This window comes from Pteropus alecto, unplaced genomic scaffold (assembly GCF_000325575.1).
Source record: "Pteropus alecto unplaced genomic scaffold, ASM32557v1 scaffold3, whole genome shotgun sequence".
NCBI classification, from domain to species: domain Eukaryota; kingdom Metazoa; phylum Chordata; class Mammalia; order Chiroptera; family Pteropodidae; genus Pteropus; species Pteropus alecto.
Genome location: NW_006442484.1, coordinates 58,732,179 through 58,753,861, shown reverse-complemented (window position 1 = coordinate 58,753,861; position 21,683 = coordinate 58,732,179). Strand labels below are relative to the sequence as shown.

The following is a 21,683-nucleotide window of genomic DNA, read 5'->3' as shown; positions in this document are numbered from 1 at the left end:
TGTTTATTTTTACGAACATGAAGAATTTTCACATAAACTATATCTCATTTATAGTGTGTTTTAAATATATATTACATATATATAAACTAAAATGCAGGGTACTTGACACTAAAAGTAATTACTTACCAGCTACGTGGTCTATTGGATATGTTTAAATATTTCTTCCCAGGAGACAAAAGAATGGTAGTAGAGTCATTAGCAGTAATATTAAACAGTCTTGGGTATGATTATTATAGAATTTACTCAATCTCCTATAAATATTTAGATAAATGTAGTTATATGGAACTAAATGTAGGTGTAGCTTGAGATATAAATATAAGCTTAGATACATTTTAAATTATAGATGTATTTAAGATTATATATTCTATTAATATATTATGATTATATATTCTATATAATAAATATTATAATAGTCATATATAGAGAGATTTCACAGTTGTTATGAACAAAATAAGACTAAAAGAAATAATGCTTGTAGAATAGTTATCTCTGAATTTACAGGTAGTAAATGATCAAAATATAACAGTAGAATTAGAATTTTTTTCATACAGACATCATTTTATATGAAGAAGTATGCACTTATTAAAATTTTAATCCAAACCATCATTGTTTATTTTCTCAAACATTTGAAGAAAAAGAAGTAGAGTAAATGCAGGTTATAAAATGATTGGACTCCTTCTGCACCAACAGTCAGTGTGCAGGACAAGGCACTCTGCTGTGTCCTTGAGGCTGATGGAGTCATTCTGCCATCTACAATTACAAATGTTCCTATGTATAGATGGCCGCAGCCAGATCTACTGTTTGGACAAATTCCATTTGACCTTCTAATCAACTATATTCAAAGTGGAAAGTGAATTAAACATAACATCATTACTAAGCAATCTACACATCCTGGTCTCATTTTCCTCAGGTGACAGTGCTGCCGTTGTTTCTATGTCACACTTAGAGAAATAATCCATAACTTTCATTACCCCCGGTGTTCTTTACAGTAATAAGAAAACATTCATTTTAAAAGCTTTCCCTATGTGTACTTTCAAGTCTGAGAAATCATCCTTCAGTCTGCCTAACATAGACAGGGGTAAATTTGGGAAGCTTTATGGATAGCCACATACAATCTTGCATCTATGTTAAAGGCAAGCAGATTTCCTAATTGCTTAGTATTAAAATACCGCTCTCTCACTCTCTGTCTCTCTTTTAATAGAACTCTAATGTGGCACTTCAAAGAAATAGTTCTATATTTCTGTAGAAAGTTGAAATAATATCTTGATTGTTTATATATATTTAATAAAGCTATAAAATTATTGCTAGTGTACCATATGCCTGATTTAAAAAATAGCATTAATTCACAATAGTAATGCAAAATATTGGACATAAAATTTTAATGGAATATTAATATAATTCATAGTATTTTAAGCTAAATAAATTTGTCAAATAATTTTTGGATTAGGAATATTTATTTTATTGTTTGTTTTAATTTCTAATGCACTCTGATCTCGTTTCGTAAAAGGTAATAAAATTAATTATTAAGGTAAATTGAATTAAAAAAATAAAAATTCAACTTTAATTATTAGACAACAGATATAAAATTATATACTTATAAGATCTGTACATTATAGAAATATAATTAGAGCAAACAGGAAAGAACAAAATTAGTATAAAACTCTACACATTGTTCATATTGTGCATATAAATACTTAATAAAGAGTTTTATTAATGCACTCATATATTTTATCATCCTGTAATTGTACCTAAATAAAAAGTTTGAGGGGAATAGGAAGTCTCTATTTGAATAGCTATGTGCACACCTTAAACAAACATTGAGGATATCTGAATTTTAAGTGTTGTGACAAATAAGCTTGTTTTTTCTTGGTTAACTACCCTACTTAGGTTGGATCGATAACATTAATCATAAGGGATAATGTATATCTATGTTATTTATATATATATTATTTAATAATAGTTATGGTAGAAACATAAGCAATTTCAGCAAAATCCAGTTATTCTTTATCGTCTTTTTTCTAAAATGGAACAAGAAATACTAATTTTCATAATGCATCTTTGATCATTTACTAATAGCATATTCCTCCCAGAATTATCCCGTTAATTTATAGTTAAACTTAACTTCAAATGAGAGAGATAAATACTGGATCTATGAAACTTCTATATATTGATCTTCTTTTGAGGAAAAATAAAAGTGTGTTTTAAGGAGTTTAGTAATAATGTTTTGCAGATCAAGAACATGCTCTACTTCATTTATATTTTTTATTAAATTATGGAACATGACAATGTTCTGCCAAAACTCTATTATTCCTTAAATACAAGTTTACAGATCATTAAAATCATAAATGACAAAACAGGATACATTTATTCAAAGAACAGAAGCAACATGATTGTCAATGGCAGGTAAAATAAGAGAATATTAGAATGGAGTTTCTACAGAAGAAAATAATGAACTGGTTCTGTTACAACACTAAAAAGTTGTGAATTGGACTGAGAGACCACGTTAGCAACATCTGTAGATTCAGCAAGCTGCAAAGGAAAACACTTTGCTAGCTTTATTTCTTCCACGAATGGTCTTCTGTATTGTTGGTCAGTTGTTGTATAATTTGAGCTTTGCTGTCCTTGGAAAGTAGTTGAGTTCCATATTTTGTCCCAGTATCTCCCAACATTTTAAGTAAACATCTTTGGTACAGGTGTCCACTTATATTTTCACAGGCTGGTAAAGTGCTTTGCATGTATGCAACTGTAAGCATTTAATTTAAAACTAATAATTTTTTTCATTGCTATGTTTTGAGCTTTTTTAAATTTATTTTTAATTATGTTTGGCATAAAATATTATATTGATATCAGGTGTACAACATAGTGATTAGGCATTTATATACTTTACAAAATGATCACTACAGTAAATCTAGTACCCTTTTGGGACCATACACAGTTATTACAATGTCATTGACTATATTCCCTCTGCTGTACTTTACACCTTTGTGACCAGTTTTATAATTGGCAGTTGGTACTTTTTAATCTCCTTTACCTTTTTACCTATCTCCTCAACCCTCTTCTATCTGGCAACCATCAGTTTACTCTTCTATGAGTTTGCTTGTGTTTTGTTTGTTCCTTTATTTTGTTGTTGTTGTTTTAGATTCTACATACAAGTGAAATCATATAGTATGTTTCTTTCTCAGTATGACTTATTTCACTTAGCATAACACTCTCTAGATATATCCATGTTGTTGCAAATGGCAAGATTTTATTCTTTTTATAGCTGAGTAATATTCCTCTGTGTGTGTGTTTGCATGTGTGTGTATCACATCCTCTTTATCTATTTATCTGTTGATGAACACTTAGGTTGCCTCCATATCTTGGCTATTATAAATAACTCTGCAATGAACATAGGGTGCATACATCTTTTTGAATTAGTGTTTTTGATTTCTTCAGATAAATACTCGAGTGGTATTGCTGAGCTATAATGTACTTCGATTTTTAATTTAATTCTTCATAATTTATCTCTAAATGCTGCTGAAGGTTTTGTTACTTCATTAGCTAGTATATGTCTGTAAGAAAACATACTGGTTTTAGCACTTGTGACAAAACCAAACAACATAAATAATCGTGTTCTGGTTGAAACTAGTACGCATTAGTCTTCATATTTTTAAAATCACTCTCATCATCATCCTTTGGTTTACTGCGACTGTCACACTCAGAAATTTGTGTCTTTCTTTCATCTTTTGACAAAAATACCAATGGATCGTAGTTTGCCTTTTTCAAGTTAAAATGTAACAAGTATTTTATTTACCTGTATCATCGATTAAATTTTAACTCAAATAAAGTTTCTAAATTTAGAATTATTGTAAATAACCAATTATATTAAAAATAAGTACATGTCCTCTCTTTTCACATGCTTTGGCAATACAACTGACTACCTTTAAAATAATCAGTGTCGTACTGTGATTCTACTACTTCTGACTAGCATGCAGGTTGCCCCACATTTGACTACCATAAAAATTCAAAACCTGAACTGACCTATACACTAATTAATGCCCTGGCAACGTCAAATTGCTATCAGAATTTTATAACATTTACTTTCAATGTCTAGGCTTATGTTGTCATTGAGAAGATAAAAAAAAATAAGGGAAGGGAGTTCATGAATTAGCACCTATCCGTAGATATCACACTTTTTGTAGAGCTGTCTTAGATGATTCTAAGATAATTTCCTGGCGACACTCAGAAAACTCTTCTAGAATAACTTTGGATAATATCCTGGTATTGTCATATTGCTATAAAAATTTCAAAACACTCTCAAATTCCGTACTTATTTTGTCATAGATATGAACAAAAGCAGTTCATGAATCAGTACCAGTACAGTAGATACTTTTGTAGTACTATTCCAGGAATCCTTTGGGTAAAATTTTACTTAATAAACCCAAATTTCCATATATTGAATGCATTATTGTCTCCCTTATTTTTTTTGTCTTTATGATTTTAGCTTGTAAACTTATGTCTATGATCCACCTCCAATTAATTTTTGAGTATGGTGTGAGGTAAGGTCAACATTTTTTCCTGTGGTTATCTAGTTTTTCAGAAATTTTTTGGAAAGACTTTCTCTGTTAGATGGTTTTGACACCATTATCCAAAGGCAAATGGCCTTATAAATGTGGTTTTATTTCTGGTCTGTGTTGGCAATCCTTATGTCACTGTCATGCTGTCTCGATTACTGTAGCTTTACCGTAGTCCTTGAGCCAAGATAATGTAAACTGCACAATGTTTTCCTTCTTTATCAAGATTGTCCTAGATTTTAAAATCTTTACATTTTCATATAAATATTATAATCATTTTAGGAATACAGTGACTCTATAGGTCATTTGGAAAAGAACTGACATCTTAACAATATTGAATATTTCAGTCCAAGAAAATGGGGATTCTGTATTTACATTGGTCTTTTAAATCTGTCATAGCAATATACTGAGGTGTTTAGTGTTAAGGTGTTGTGAGCATATTTCTATTTATGTTTGTAAGCATAGCTTTTATGGGTCCTTTAAAATGTCTGTCTGTTCATTCAAACATGTGTCATCCTGAGGTTCATTGTCTTTTCTTTAAGCATGGCCACACTTTGTGTTCTTTCTATGAGTTCTTCTGGGTTTTATTTAAGATATCTTGACTTTTATTGTGGAAATTCTGGATTTGTCATATTTTTTGAAGACTACTGATTACTTTTTAAATAGGCAACTAACTTACTTTGGCTCAAATTACAATTTCTGTATATTATTTGGTAGCTAAAAATCTCAGTTTATTTTGTCTTTATCTGGGTTCCGTCTATACATGCATGAGTTGATATTACTCAAAATTTGGGGCAGAGTTTATACACAGAATATGTCTTCTCTTCTTGGTATCCCATCTCACTCTCTAGCAGGTATGGTTCCTCCAACTCCATGCACTACTTCTTTATAGAAGGAAGACTGCAGATTTTCTGTTGAAATTTTAATCTTATGTTGTGCTAACTGGGCCTTTTTTTTTTTCCCCAATCAAAAAGCAATGTTAAGAAGTCAACCTGTGCTGATTATTCTCTTCCAGAATCGGTCTCTTGTTTTTGTTCAGTCTCCTGTGACTTTAGGATATTTTTTTCCTTTAAAAGAATTTTTATCTCTGTCCAGAATTTGTAGTTATCTTTGAACCGGTAGGATCAACAAAAATTTACTCTGCCATATTGGAAGTTAACTCATTGATGGAAATTTAACCCAAAATTTAACTTGGAAATAAATTGCTTATGTACTTCATTTTTGTGATATTATTATATAGGAAAGTCTCACCTTTTAAGTGTTTTCTAATATTTCTCACTTCTATTAAGTAAATAGACATATATTAAGAAAAAAAACAGTGCTGGAAAAAACATACAATATAGACAAATTTTAAAAAATAATTCTACGAATTTTTTTATCTTGTAAGATACTTGAAATGTTACAAAGACACAGGATTTAAATTAAGAATAATGACCTTTCAAAATTATTGAATGAGTAAATAAATTGTTCACATCTGATGACTTTACTCATCTTTATATATTACAGCAGAATGTTGTTAATGAAGGCTTTATGTCAGTACCACAAGCAGCACTGCTTCTTTTATGAAACTCCAAGTATTCAGGGATTGCTAAGATATTTTTAAAGTTTAATATTTTTATATTAATTCTTCTTTTGTATAAAGAACACACTTTGAAACATTTTTTTTTTTTTGTAATCAAATAGACATGCTTTCAAATCCCAGCTCAGTCATTTACAATCGGTAAGAACATTGCCTATAGCTTTAATCCTCAATCATAAAATTGTGCACAAAAGTGTATAATACACTTTTTACTGTGCACGAGAGTAGAATTTAGTCAGATGTCATATTGATGTTATGTATTCATATCACCCTCTGGCGTCGTTCATCCAAAAACCTAAAAACATTGAGAATGTAGTTTAGATTATATTTCCTTGAAATTATTCAATCATTTACCTTTAAATATTATAATTATACCAGTAAAAAGTAAACAATGCCCTAAATATACTTTCATTTACAGAATTATAGATTGCAGATGATGGCAAGCATATCTAATTTTTTCAAAATATCTTTTATTAATTAGATTAATTTTGTTAGAAATTTGGAAATAATGAAATTTCTTTTTAATTTCAGAGTGTATAAATATATACAAAGTGTAGGCAAAAGTATCTGTGTCTGCCATAAAAGTAAAGCAAGCTATCCCTCTCTCTTTAAAAATAGAAAATATTGAGGGTTCCAGAAAGAAAACTCACTGATTCATTTTAAATTTTGAGGAATATATAAAGTATCTTTAAAACATAAAAGTTTCTTTGGGGGCGGGGGTGTCTATGGATGTTGGAATTAGGGAGTAAAGGTTCAGTAATTGTAAATATCTATGGATTCTGTCTGTATATAATGATAATATATTTATATCCAGTGTTTATCTAAAAACGAGGCTTTTTTCTCTCTCGAACTTGTATTTTAATTGTCTCTAAAAAACAGTTTATTGCGAATAGTCTGTCAGATTCTTAATTACAGTATAGCAATGCTAACAAGTATTATGGGTAATGAATGCTAAATTAACCCAAGTGGTTAATTTTATTAAAGCGCGTGTATATGTTTTTCTTAAAGATTTGCACTTCAGAGAAACTTGTCTATTTAGTTGCTTGAGCTAATAATATGGCAAATATAATTAAAACTACCCTGTAATAAGTGTCCTAATGCCTACTGTTTTGCATTTAATTTTACCAGTTATGCCTCTGGTTAAATAACTTACTAGTCATTTAGCTAAAATATACATTATACTGTGGTGCTTGTAATGTGGGTCAGATGCCGCAGTGATGGCTATTTTTGTTAGGTTAGTAAATTTGAACACTTTTGACTTACAAATGGTTAAGAAAATATAAAAAGTAGTTAACACATTTTTATCCAAAGATATGCAACATAACAGCAAGGTACTAAGGCTTACACAATTTCTATTTTTCTCTCATACAACCCACTATTATTATCTCTGCATAAGAATATCATCACCGAACATTAAATAAATGATATTTAAAAAGATGAAGTAGGAATAATACGAAATCTTCAAGCCAAATGAAATTTGGTTTGAAAATTTTTTGAACTATCTTCTGAATTATGTTCACCCAAATGAGGAATATGGAATTATGAAGATTTTCAGTGATTCTTCTCTGTTCTGTTTTTTCTTTACTGCATTCTCTACCTGTTTCCTCTTATTTTTCCTGCTCTTTTATCCAGTTTTCTGCTTCTTTCTTGCCTTTCCTCTCCACATTTTCACCTGAGTTCCCATTACATTTTTTGCTACCTCATCCCTTCTGTCAATCAGATAAACATATGGAGTTGAAGCTAACAAATAGAATAAGGACAGAGAGGTAAAGAAATTAATGTAGTATACATTAAAATACACAAAAATAGCCAACTTGAATTTTTTCTTCTGTGCGTGTGTCTATGTGTGTGTCTCTGTTATATGACATGATATTTAACATCAAAGGCATGGGGAAGAACCTGGAGACACAGACTACAAATATTTGAAGACCAGTGCAGAGAATTTATGTGACACCCATAGTAGGAATGTTTGTAAACTTTACTACTATATCAATTCTTTAGCTTGAATTCTAAAATCAATTTTGGTATTACTAAAAAGTCACAACCCTTTATATAGATATTTTCATTAAAACATACTATATTATAACAATCTTTTTTGTCTTCATAGAGAGCAGAGGACAGATAATAATATCTATTTTTATTTTGTTTTTATAGGTCCTCTCCCCTATACTAGTATTAATAATTCAGACCTATAGAAACAAGTCTAACTCTGCAAAGCCAGGAAGACAATCAAAATGAATATTTTTCTTGTTGGCAGTGACAAAAATCCAAGGAAACATTAATTTCTAAACTTGAACCCTCTCATTCTCTGGTGACATATGAACAGATTATCAATTCAGTCAATATGACAGCTGCCTTCTTAATTGGAGAATGTGCTGTGAAAATGTCAGGAAGAATTTGCTGCCTTAGCAATAACACAAAAATTTTCTTCTGTTGTATATATCTCTCATCATTAATTACCCCAAAAGCAAGATTCTAACAAGTATACCTTTCATAAACCTTTTTATAGGAATACCCAAAAAAAAGCTTTTTAATCCTTTACAGAAGAAAAAAATGTAGTAAATAAAGCAGAAATTATTTTTCTCAAATTCTAGAAATGTCTTTATGTATTTGCTGTTAGAAAGAGTATCTAAATTTTATATAAGGATACATGGCAGACTCCTCCACCTTTTTTTTTAACTTGATGAGATAACATACCGGCTCATGGAATAATGACTTTAAAAGTAACTTTTTCTACAAAACAGAGATTTGTGATTTTTCAAAAATTCTGATAATAAATATAAACAAATCACTCTCTTCAAATGAGCTCAATTTTATCACTGGGAAGTAGGCATAATAGATGAACATGAAAATATTATTTTTGTTATTATTTTTATTACTGTGGGCATAAGTGAATCATTTGTTAGTCTAAGAAAATTTATATGGGATATTTTGAAGAAATCGACTAAAGCATAAATAATTCTGGCCATAACACTTCTAAGTAATCAGGGTCTAATAGTATTTCAAATAATAGGAAGTGAAAACAAAAATTGTTTAATTATATTTGTGTATAGGAACCTAAAGAAAAACAATTATTAATGACAGTGTTGAGAAGAGAAAGCATTCAGTGTTTATGAGATTATTTCACTGGGCTTTCGTCATGTCTGTAAATCTATAAATTACCTACCTCTATTACCCATATCTTCAAAGGCTTAGAATAACCTTCACAGAGTAACTTTTTGGGATACCCTGTTTCGTGCAGTCACTGCACTCCTCCAGCATGTTCAGTAGCACTTTACAATATTTGGATTCTGGCAGCCTGGCAACATTCCAGCAGCTGTCAAGTCTCCAAAGATAGCTGGTTTTTGAGAAAGAGGAGTTTGCATAACTTATTAAATATATATTTCTCAGGATTCTGCAATCTTTACCCTCAAATTTAAAAGATCAACAAAAAGTCAGATACAAAGCTAATAATAATTGTAACATCTAAATGATTTTACAAAGGTACATTTTAAGAAAATTACATGATCAGATTTCAATAAGAGCAAAATATGACACATTCATAAATTGTTCTCTGCATATTTTTTGTGAAGGTTATTGAGAATATTGTTCATTATGATATTCAGTGTATCTTCCGGAGTCCTCAAAAAATTTAATCAGGAAAAGTTTTTTTTCTTTAATATTAAAAAGGTAAGAAAATCTTGTATTAAGGCCTCAAGAGTCATGTTGTTCTTCTAGTCCTCCTTTTGCCTTATTTTAAATTTCAAATATAAAATTTTTCTCATTCACTCATATTATATTGCTATGTATTATACCATTTTATTATTCAATGTGTCTTCTATAGTCCTCAAAGAAATTTAGTTCAGAAAAAAGAAAAAAACACCTTGAATTTCTGTTGATTCTAGAAGACCGTCAGTGTGGATATATTTGTTATACATTTGTCCAAACCCATAGAATGTACAACACCAAGAGTGAATAGTAGTGTAAACTATAGACTTTGGGCAATAATGATGTGTCAGGATAGGTTCACTGATTGTAACAAATGTACCACTTTGGTAGAGGAGGCCAATAATGCAGGAGGTTCTGCATGTATGGGGTCAGGAGAATATAGGAACTATTTCTACACCTTCCCCTCAACATTGCTGTGAACCTAAAATAGCTCTTAAAAAAAAAAATCTATTAAAGAGCACTTGAGTCATTTAGTCCTCTCTATTCCAGATCTGCTCTATTCTAAACCTTGGATATAAATTTTGTCTTCAGTTGATTTGGCTTTGCTCAACCAGTATTTTAAAATATTGTAAAATATTTTAAATATATAGAAATCTTTATGAGCATATAATGAATATTGATAAACCAATGACCAACTTTTTAAAAATTAATATTTGACTTTTAAACTCAAATTTTATTTATTTCAGGAAAAATATTTCCTATTCAGTTCATCCCCCAGGTTTGCCTCTCTAATGACATTTTTCTCCCATGGGAGTAACCACTTGTCTGAAGTGTATGTTTACTGTTCTAAATCATATTGTTATACTTTTATTTTTTACAACATATTAATGAAATCTGTAGAATTTTTTCAATTTTTAAATTATTTTCTAGGTTCATTAATTTATTTATAGATTTATTGATTTTTATGGGAATATGCTCACACTTGCAGTACAAACCTTAGTATCCATGCATACCCGTTCACGAATAGCTCATTTTTATTCTTCAAAATAATTTCTAGTGTTCTTCAAAAATATTTTGTATATCTTTTGTAGATTTATTCCTGGATAATTTATGAAATTGCTCTGGTAATGATATGTATAATATTTTTTACTATTATATTTTCTAAATGTGTAACTTTGCTGCCATACATAGGATCACTGACAGACTAACTCCACCCAATTTAAATGTAAAATGAGTTTTAGAATAAAACTTAATCTTCTAGATTTAACCTTTCAGTGTTCTATTTGCTGTGGCATTTTGCTTAAGATATTTATCATTTTAAGGAAGGTCTCTTTCATTTTTAGATTGTTAAAATTGTTTTATTTTAAACACATGAATTAAGTACAATTTTATCAAAATTTTTTCTGTACACATCAATATTATCTTTGCCATCATATATATATATTTAAAATATTCTTCATTCTGATATAAACTATACTTATTCAGTATTTACTTTTTAAAAAAAAACTGCTCTATTTGTATTATTTAACTGTTTACATTTATATATGAGGTTATATTAAGTTATATTATATTAAGTTATATTAAGATATCAAAATTTACTCATCCTCCAAAAAAATAAGATGGATAGCTTTCCTTTGTATAGAATTTTATTACATATTTAATGTTCATTGATATAATCAGATTTTATTTTTTTAAAATTTTTTAAATTTATATTTTCTAGAGTTCAAAAAATATTTTACATTAAAAAATTACTGGCATAGAGCTGTTCATTGTATTATTTAACCATCACCTTTGCCTTTCTTATGATTGTTTATTTGATCATTCTCTAAACACCTTTTTCTCGATAGGATCTATTAAAAATGTGAAAGGATACACAGAATGATGTTGAGTGATGAAAGAAAGGCTAAAAGTTATCCTATGTACGTAAAGTGTGCAATAACTTAACTGTGCGAAAGAAGATACTCAAGATTTAGCAAAAATTTCTGCTTCGGAGAAACAAACACATCTTGATAAAATTCCCCATGAAGAGCCCCAGTAGCTTAATCCTGCTGAGGATTGCATAGAGTTTTTTCATTTATTGTCTTGAGGTTTCTCTTATCCTTGTGATCCATCCAATTACTTTTAAAGTTTTGGCTGCATCTGTATTGCCAAGTGCAGGCAAGAAACTCAGCATGTTCCTGAGTGCTTAGGCAGAGATGGGGTGTGGGGAACAAGAGTCAATTTTTCATGATTGCATCCTTACAGAAGTCCCAAGTTTATGTGTTATTGATTTCTTCTGCTTCTATTTATTAATTTCTACTTTTTATCTTAATATTTATTTCTTTTTAAACTCTTTAGTTTTAATCATTTGCTTTATGTCTAACTTCTTAAGTTTAACTATAAACACAATTTATTTTCAGTATTTTATGTTTAACAAATATATAATCAGCAAATAGAGGTTATTTAAAATTTTCTTTTTATGCCCATAACTGCCTTCTCTTGTTCAAATGGACTGGTTAATAATGCCACTACAATGTTACATAGTCATGGAGTTAGTGAGCATTCTTAACTTGTTTCTGATCCTACCAAACATGTCAAAGTGACACATGAGCTTAATCGAAGGGAGTTCACTGGCCAAATTTGGCATAACTTGAGCATCAATATAGAAACAATGGTAATGAATTATATTAAATAGTAAAGAGAATTTTGGAGTACATAATGACTTGAAAAAATAGAAAGTAGAAAAAACTTCTTTACAATAGGTAGCATAATAAATGTAGGAATAATGATAAAATTGGAAAAACGTCATTTTTCAACTCCTAAGGGAATCATTGATTCAAACAAATATCACTAATGGGCACCCAAACCATTGGATGAAGGTTGTTAGTGTACAGGATATTATATTCTAAAATTACTAGCCTTTAGTGTGACCTACGTACTGGGATTTATTAAAATGTTCCCTCACATAATTCTGATGTACTTTCAAGGTTGAGAAACACTGATAGAAGTTTTGAGTTAATGTGTATATTGTAAAAACAAGAGTAGAGTACAAGGGAAAGGAATTTTAGAGTACATGTTTCAACTCTGCTGCTGATGGCTTAAGAAGAAATGCTTCTTCTAGATTTTTCCTTCAGCGCACCTTTCTTTGAATATATTCTTCTTGGCTCCCTTTATGAGAACGATGGTAACAGAGTTAACACAAGCTCTAGAGACCTGGGAGAAAAGGTTAATTTGTTTTGAGTTGAGTTTTTTTGGCCTTATAAATGCTTTAGTTAAGGTATAAGAAATTTTCAAGATCTAGCCTAGATCAGCAGCAGCCAAAAATGAGGACACAAACAACATTGAGGTAATACTTTCACTGACCTTGTCCTCTAAATGTCTCTCTCTGGAACTTGTAGACTTAGGTCTTTGGTTAGTGAACAGATGTAGATATCAGTGCAGCTAATGTTTAACATAAATATCCATGTAGTATTTGCTCTTTATAGTTCTTGTTATTGCAATAGCCTTCCATTCACACTACAGCTCACATTATTCCTTAGGCAATCTCTCTGTTGTCTTCTTTAGAAATATAGAAACAAGGAGGATACTGACCTCTTTGTAGAATCAGTAAAAGAAATCAATATAAAGCTCCTTGTACTGTTTTGTAAAAGCAATTATGCTTTTAAACTTCACCTATATAGTTATTAATAAATTATATATATTTGGAGTGCTAAAATTCTGATATATGTGATGATTTATAGTAGGAAAAAACATTTTTATAGGAATTTACTAAGAATCTCATATTCAGATGGTGTCATGAGTTATCCAATAAAAAAATGCATTACTCCTTTTATTATTTATTTTTTTCTGAATAATGCATCATGTGCTCAATTGAAAGATAGACCAAAACACTTGTGCTTTATTTGGTAGAGGATGTTATAATTTTTTAAATCTGTTTTGATACATGAGACACCCATATTAGTAAACGATATCAAACTAAAAAGCTTCTGCACAGCAAAAGAAACCATCATGAAAACAAAGAGGCAATCTTCTGAATGGGATAAGATATTTGCAAACAATGCCTCCAATAAGGGGCTAACATCTAAAATATATAAAGAACTCATACAACTCAACAAACAAGCCAAATGAAAAAATGGGCAAAGAATCTGACCTGACACTTTTCCCAAGAAGACATATGAATGGCCAATAGACATATGAAAAGATGCTCAACTTCTCTAGCTATTAGGGAAATACAAATCAAAACCACAATAAGATATCACCTCATACCTGTTAGAATGGCTATTATCAACAAGACAAGTAATAACAAGTGTTCAAGAGATTGTGGAGAAAAAGGAACCCTCATACACTGCTGGTGGGAATGTAAATTGGTACAGCCATTATGGAAAACAGTATGGAGTTTCCTCGGAATATTAAGAATAGAACTACCATATAACCCAGCAATCCCTCTTCTGGATATCTATTTAAAAATTTGAAAATTATGCGTAAAGATATATGTACTCCGATGTTCATTGCAGCATTATTCACAGTGGAGTAGACATGGAAACAACCGAAGTGTCTTTCAATAGATCTTTGGATAAAGACATGGTACATATACTCAGCCATAAGAAAAGATGAAATAATGCCATTTGTGACAATGCAGGTGGATCTTGAGATTATCATTCTAAACAAAATAAGTCAGACAAAAAGTCAAGAACCATATGATTTCACTCATATGTGGAATATAAAACTAAAACTAACAAGTGAGCATGACAAACAAATAAAAACTCATAGACACAGATAACAGTTTGGGGATTACCAGAGGGACTGTAGGGGATGAAAGGAGGTAGATGAGGCCTAAGAGGGTCAAATATATGAAGATTTGACTTTGAGTGGTAAACACAATGCAATTTATAGATGATGTATTATTGAATTGTACACTTGAAACCTATATAATTTTATTAACCAATGTCACCCCAATAAATTTAATTAAAAACAAATAAATAATTTAAGTAATACTGTAAAATAATAATTTTTAAAACTAAAAATAAATTCATATATGTAGTTCAGGTTGGTTCTGCAATAAGTCTCAAAGGCAGTTGAAAGGAGATGTACCATTTAGATTTCTTTCAAGAGAAACCACTGCAGGGCACTGAGATGTCTGATAGCCTTGAGTTGCAACTCTTAGAAATACTGAAGCAATGCTTTTCCTAGGCAAATGACTCCTAGCCAATGAGTGAGCAAGCGGAGAGTGCCATGGATAGAACATTTCATTAATGGGAAAGTTTTGCTTGGGGTTTCCTTTGGCCTGGCCAAGACTTTCTCATAACTGAATGGTAGTCTGAAGCTCTGCCTACTCAATGTCTTTCCTTGATTCTTTTATAGGTGCCAGACTTAAAATGCAGCCTAAAGGCGCTTTTTACCTACTACCACTCCCTCCCTTTTTAGTCTTTCTCACTAGAATTTTTTTCTCTGTCAAAACCTGTCTGGTTGTTTGATTCTTATAGGATTCTAACTGACCCAAGTAATACCACGTGTTATTAGAGAAAACAAATGGTTTTATGGCATTTCGGGACAGGTTTATTTATTGCTTAGCTGGAAATGAAAATCTCATTCTGAGAAGAATACACACCAGAGATAGTCCCTTAAAAAAGTCTCAATAAATGTCTTGATAGAAAGAAAGGAATACACCAGTCAGCGTAATGATACAGCATGGGCAAAAAGTGTGAAGGTTTTTGTAGTATGTCTTTATACCCATCAGAAAGCATACACAGTAAAAGAGGCACTGAAAAACTAATTTGACATACTGCCCCTGCTATTGATATTAGCCATCCTTCATCATTGCCTAACCAGGAACTGGCATAATAGGTACATGAGCAGAGTGGTCATATGGCAGAGACTGTGAAAACATGAGTCCCCATTTCATGGACTCTTACTTACTAAGGCTAATCTAGCTGTTGCTGCCTCTGAATGCCCATCCTCTAAAGACAAAGACTCTGCTATGACACTAATCCTCGTGAAGAGCACTGTCCCCTTGTTGACAGATAGATTATGATGGATCTCTTATATCTGAGTATGACCAGCTATTTATCTTCACAGGGAGAGATACCTATTCTGGGAACGGGTTTTCTTTTACTTTTTTTTCTTTCCTTTTTTTTTTCCTTTTGATCTTAAAGCTTCAGCCATTACCACTATACAGAAACTTACAGACAGAAATACCTCATTTTCAGCTATGGCAAATCACACAATATATTATCTATTCATGGGACTCATTATATAGTAAAGGTGGTTTAGGAAAGGGGTCTATGACCTGGTCATATCACATTCTGCTCCATCCAGAGGCAGCTATCCTCATAAAGGATTAGGATGGACTACTGAAGACAAATCTAAGTGCTGAATTAGGGGCAATACTCTGCAAGAATAAAGTGTCAACCCTCAGATACAGCGCAGACAGTGAATCAGATTGTCTCTTATGTGCTTTGTCCCTAACAGGGAGAATGCATGGGTCTGGAAATCAAGGATGAAAGCAGGAATAAACCCACTTACCTTATTTTCCAATGATTTACTAGAGATCTTTGTGAATTTAGACTCTGCAATTTAGATTCTGCATAGTTCTTGGTTTAAGAGACCACCATGGCCTAAGTATTATTACCAAGATCTCTGAAAAACATTCTGGGTCATATCAGGACCGGCCAAATTGATGACTAAGGGCAAGGGGCATTCAAATAGATTATGCAGGAAAGAGAGTAGTACCAGTTGTAACCCTGAGGCTGATTTCAGTGATAAGGATTGTGGTTTGCTGTACTAACCTTCTTTTTCTAAATTCTAGTACCAGCCAGTTGTTAATTTTTCAGGACTGAAGTGTTATCTGAGTCTCTTTCTACCCAATCCTTCACTTCTGCTCTCCTTCTACAGGAACCAAGCTTCCATTAAGGTATGAAAGCTCTGCTTCCCACACCTACTCCCTCCCATTCTATTCTTTACATTCATTACTCCACTAAATCTCTTGTACATCTTATCCTATCCTGGCATCTGCTTCTCATAGGACAAAAACTTGAGGGTTTTCATCAAATTGTATTCTTTTTTTTCTCTGATTCATTTCTCCTATTAGTTGCACTTTATTCTCTGTTCACACTGATATTGACCTGGTGCATGTGATTATTGCATTAATATTGAGTTCGGAGTATTACAGAATAGTGCCTCATTCTCATTTCCAGATGCATAGGGTGGTTCGTGTTTGAGGTTTATTTTTCATTCTAAACAGCCTGACCTTTGACAGCATGCTGAACTTTCTGTCTTTTCCAAACAAACTAAGGACTTTTATACTCCATTAACTTTGCCCATTTTCTTTTCTCTACCTACAATTTAACCAAGTAGAGGATAATACTTAACCTCTATCAGAGTTTTGGTTCTTGATGCCCCTTTTAATGTCCACTGCCATGGACTTGGAGGGATTGCGCTAGACAATAGAGAAAATAAGAGAAGAAATTAAGAAGAGAAGCAAATTTCCACACTTTTTCTCTGAACTTTAAGAGTTTTCTTTGCTATTCCTCAAGCTAGAGCTAAAAACCCTACCCCTGAGCCTTCCCTGTCAGTATCACAGTGCTCACTTAAAAGTCTCTTCATATAGCTTCTCCCCAGACCTTCTCTCATGGTTTTGTAGGGTGTTTTTGTTTGTTCGTTTGTTTTTCCTCCCCGTTGGGGAAAATAGATGAAATGGGCTTCTTGCTTCTTGCCAGGAACTGGAATACTATCCTGGATGTTGGAAACAGTTTTTTTGAGACTACGGGTCCTATTAAAGTCCTCTGAGGAATGGCATCAGTTTCATTTTAGCAATCAACCTGTTTAGGTTCTGAATGCAAGTTCCAACGGACTTTCTGTGGCACTAACTCCAACAGCTACTGAGTTTGAAAGTATTTGTGGATGTGACTTAGATTTGCCTCTCCATCTCCCAGTGAAGGGCTGATTTGAGACTCAGCAGTGCTCCAATTACCATTCAGTTCTCAAAGCCTTTGCTATGGTTCTGTGGGTTATTTCTGCACATGCACGGCTTGCGGCCGAGCCCAACCTCTGTGTCCATTCACACACAGACTTAGGGACCTCCTTTTTCAGCCTTCTCCTCTCCAGGATTTCTTCCAAACTCTGCTCATGTGAGGGTTATCTTTCCCCAGTTGCTACGGCCAAAAAGATTGTTATCTCTTAGAGTTTTAAGTATTTACCATTCATCACTGTGACACAGTTCCTCATGACTGAGGCTGTCTTTAGGACAAAACAGTGAGAGAAGAGAGAAATCCAATTAATTATTAAATCAGGCAGCCAACAGCAAGGATCTTTCCTCATATTCTTTGCACAACCAGGACCCTTCTTCTATTTCTACCCAGAGGCACAGGTAGGTGCTTGCACCCTCGGGGTGACGATGGCAGTATAGATCTGGGACTGGAGCTGACTTCAGTGCTGACACAGGACAGAAAAAGAGAAAAATGATATCAATAACGTATATTCCTTCTTGACTCTCTAGCTCACTGGCACCTTTTTTCTTGACCCTTTGCCTGGAAAGACTGGCCTTTCTTGGAGTTTTTGCTGACTCCTCCAGCTACCCAGTTATGAATTTGGTTCACCTTCGGGCAATAGCTGAAAAATAAAAGAAGATGAAAAAGAAATAAAAGAAAAGAAAACTCATGTCCTCCAGCCTATTGATCTTGTTTCAAATGTTGACTTGCCTTCGTAATTCCCCTGCTATTTACTTTTCAGAGATTCTTCAGGCATTTGTGTGTGTGTGGTGTTGTGTGTTTCATTTGGCCAGAATTTTTAGTTATAATCACTGTGAAAAAAAGATTGCAGAGGGATTAATCCATCTTCCAAGACTAGAATCTGAGCCTTAGGGTTTTTATTAAACTTTATACTATATTATGTTATATGTATAATATGTTTATGTTAATTTCAAAAGAAAATAAAAGAATGTTATTGTGTTAGATTTTGATCTGATTATTTTATGAATTATTTCCCTTCTAGGTCATGGGTTAATATTTCCTCATTATGAATTTGCCAAAAAAGACCCATTATATGCTGTTTATAAGAGACATACTTTAAATATAAAGAGATAAAATGTTGAAAGATAAATGATAAAAAAAGATGTTATTTTTACATTTACCAAAGAAAAATAATATAGACCTTAAAACAAACAAAAAAAATATTATATATTAAGAACATTTTGTAATTATAAAGAGTCAATTCGACAGGAAAGTATTTTTAAATCATACACTAAATAACATAGCTTAAATATATACATAAAAGGAGACATGAAAATCCACACATACAGTTGAAGATTATACAGCTCCTCTTTTAGTAATTGATCCAGTAGTAGGCCATGGTAAAACATGTTTTCAAACTTATATAAAATATTTTCCATAAGATATATATCAAGTCAACAAATATCTAAAGAACAAAATAATAGAAAATATATTTTCTGATCACTGTGGAATTATGTACAAATCAATAACTAGAATAACCACAAAATGCCAAATGTTAGAAAATTCACAAAAAATCACCACAAAAATTATGAAATATTCCTTATTGAATGTTAATAAAGGAATGTCCTAGCAAATCTTGTTTGATTTATCAAAGGTATCCTTAAAAGGAAATGTATAATTTTAGGTATATATAATGTAAAAGAAGAAATGCTGAAAATCAGTGATGTTTATATCTATTTCAAGAAGTTAAAATATGAAGCATATTAAAATTATAGAAAGCCAAAGGAAGGAATAACAAGAACAGAAATTAATGACATTGAAAACAAATGAAATATAGAAATTCAGTGAGGAGTTCTTCCTTAAAAAGAAGAACACAATTGATTTTTAAAAAGTTGAGAGAGTCTATGGCCATGCCACCCTCAACAAGCCGGATCCCATCTGATCTCGGAAACTAAGCAGGGTCGAGCCTGGTTAGTACGTGGATGAGAGACCACTTAGGAGCACCAGGTGCTGTAGGCATAAAAAAATAAAAAATAAGGGCTTGTATGCTGACAAAGTCCTTGCAATCTATGAGGTCAACAAAGGGTTGCCTCGCCTAAAAATAAATAAATAAATAAATAAATAAAATGAAAAAATAAAGTTAGAAGAGAAGGTACAAATCGCAATGTGAAGAATGGAAAAACAATATTATCACACTTTCATACATTAAATAATAGTGAACAGAAACAATTTTATGGCAACAAATTTAAAATTTTATGACATTAAAAAATTCTTTTAAAAACTAACAAAATAAGGACACAAGAAGAAGAAAATCTGAACACTCATTCATCTATAAAAAATAAATCAACAATTTAAAAATCTTACAACAAAGAAATTTCCAGTCTAGTGTGGCTTTGTTAATGACATCACCAAACATTAAGGGAGAAATAATAGGATCTTATACAAACACAGAAGGTAGGATAAGATGAGAGATATGACCACTTGAATTATGAGGCCAGAGTAACCTTGAAACGAACAAGGACATTTCAAGAAAGCAAAACTTTCAGCCAATTACTCTCAGACATAGAAATACATATCTTAAATGAATTATTGACCAATAAAATCCAGTGATATATAAAATGAATTATATCTCATTTGCCATTCTCCCAGAAATACAAGTTTATTTAACCATACATCTGTATACTTAATACTTACTTTAAATTTTAATGTAACCTTTATTTTGAACATACACATTTAAAGAAACAATAAAAATTAAAAATTATATTTGTTTGATAGAGAAGTTTACTATTTCCCAAGACATTCCCCTAGAGGATTTATTTTTTCTTCATAAATACAAAGCATTATCAGCAAGTGGTTACCTCAATATTCTTATTTTCTTAAACTTACAAAAGGACAAAATATCTAATATCTTGTTATAACTTTATAGCTGCCAAGAGTGTACATGGCATTATTTCTATTCTAATATTTTTGTATTTAATCAGTTTTAATATTCTATAAATAATACATACATTTATATTTATTATAAAAAGGATATAAAAACACATATTAAATAATATAAAATTTCTCTATAACTCTTTCTATCCTAAATATACACAATCATATGTGTTTAATCACTCAAATAAATGGGATTTTTTCCTGTGTTTTTTGCTAAATGAAGTGCTGCATTTTTTTAACCCAAATAGAGTTCTAAATTTACTTTAAATTGCTTTTAGCACATCACCATTTTTCCTGGAAATTTTCCATATTGAGTCATATAGATCTATTCCATTATTATAAATTGCTGCATGTTTAGTAGTTTTCCAAAGTATGATACTTATAACCATTCACCTAGCAATGGCTATATAGGATATTTCAATTTATTTTATCAATATTACATGATTGAATAAATAAATAAATATATATATATACACACACATACACACACACGCATATAAACACTCACATATATACATGTGCTTATTTGATAATCTTGGATTTGTCTATTTAAATTGGATGTATGCTGCCAAATTCTTCCAGAAATGCTTTAATATTTTGCATCCTCACAAATAAGTATGCCCATCTCAGCATATGCTCCTGACATAATTGTCAGCAAACTTTTGGGAAAAAAATATAAGTATATATTTTTGTATTTGCATATCCCTTATTACTTCTGAAATTGAATATATTTCCATAAATTTGCTAGCTATTTTTAATTGGGTTCTGATTTTTCCATATCATAATTTGTAAACTTCAAAGAAGAAATATATTTGTACCCTCTACCTCCTTCCACCTTTGCAATGAAGAAGAAAAGTTTATTTCCTCATGTAGTCGTAAATGTTTTTGGATCTGTTCTAATGTGTTATTAAGATCTAATGTTACAGTCAAAGAGTAGAATCTGATAGTCGTGTGGACAGATAAGAAAGAAGATGAAATGTAGACAGGATTAAGGTGGATAGATTGAAAAATGGATTATTGCAGGGTGGATTAATAACAGGGGCC

General features: G+C 31.4%; 1 pseudogene; it reads left to right on the top strand.

Moving 5' to 3' along the window:
* Positions 1–19,605: 19,605 nt before the first annotated feature.
* Positions 19,606–19,724, top strand: LOC112470724 (annotated as a pseudogene).
* The last annotated feature ends 1,959 nt before the right edge of the window (positions 19,725–21,683 follow it).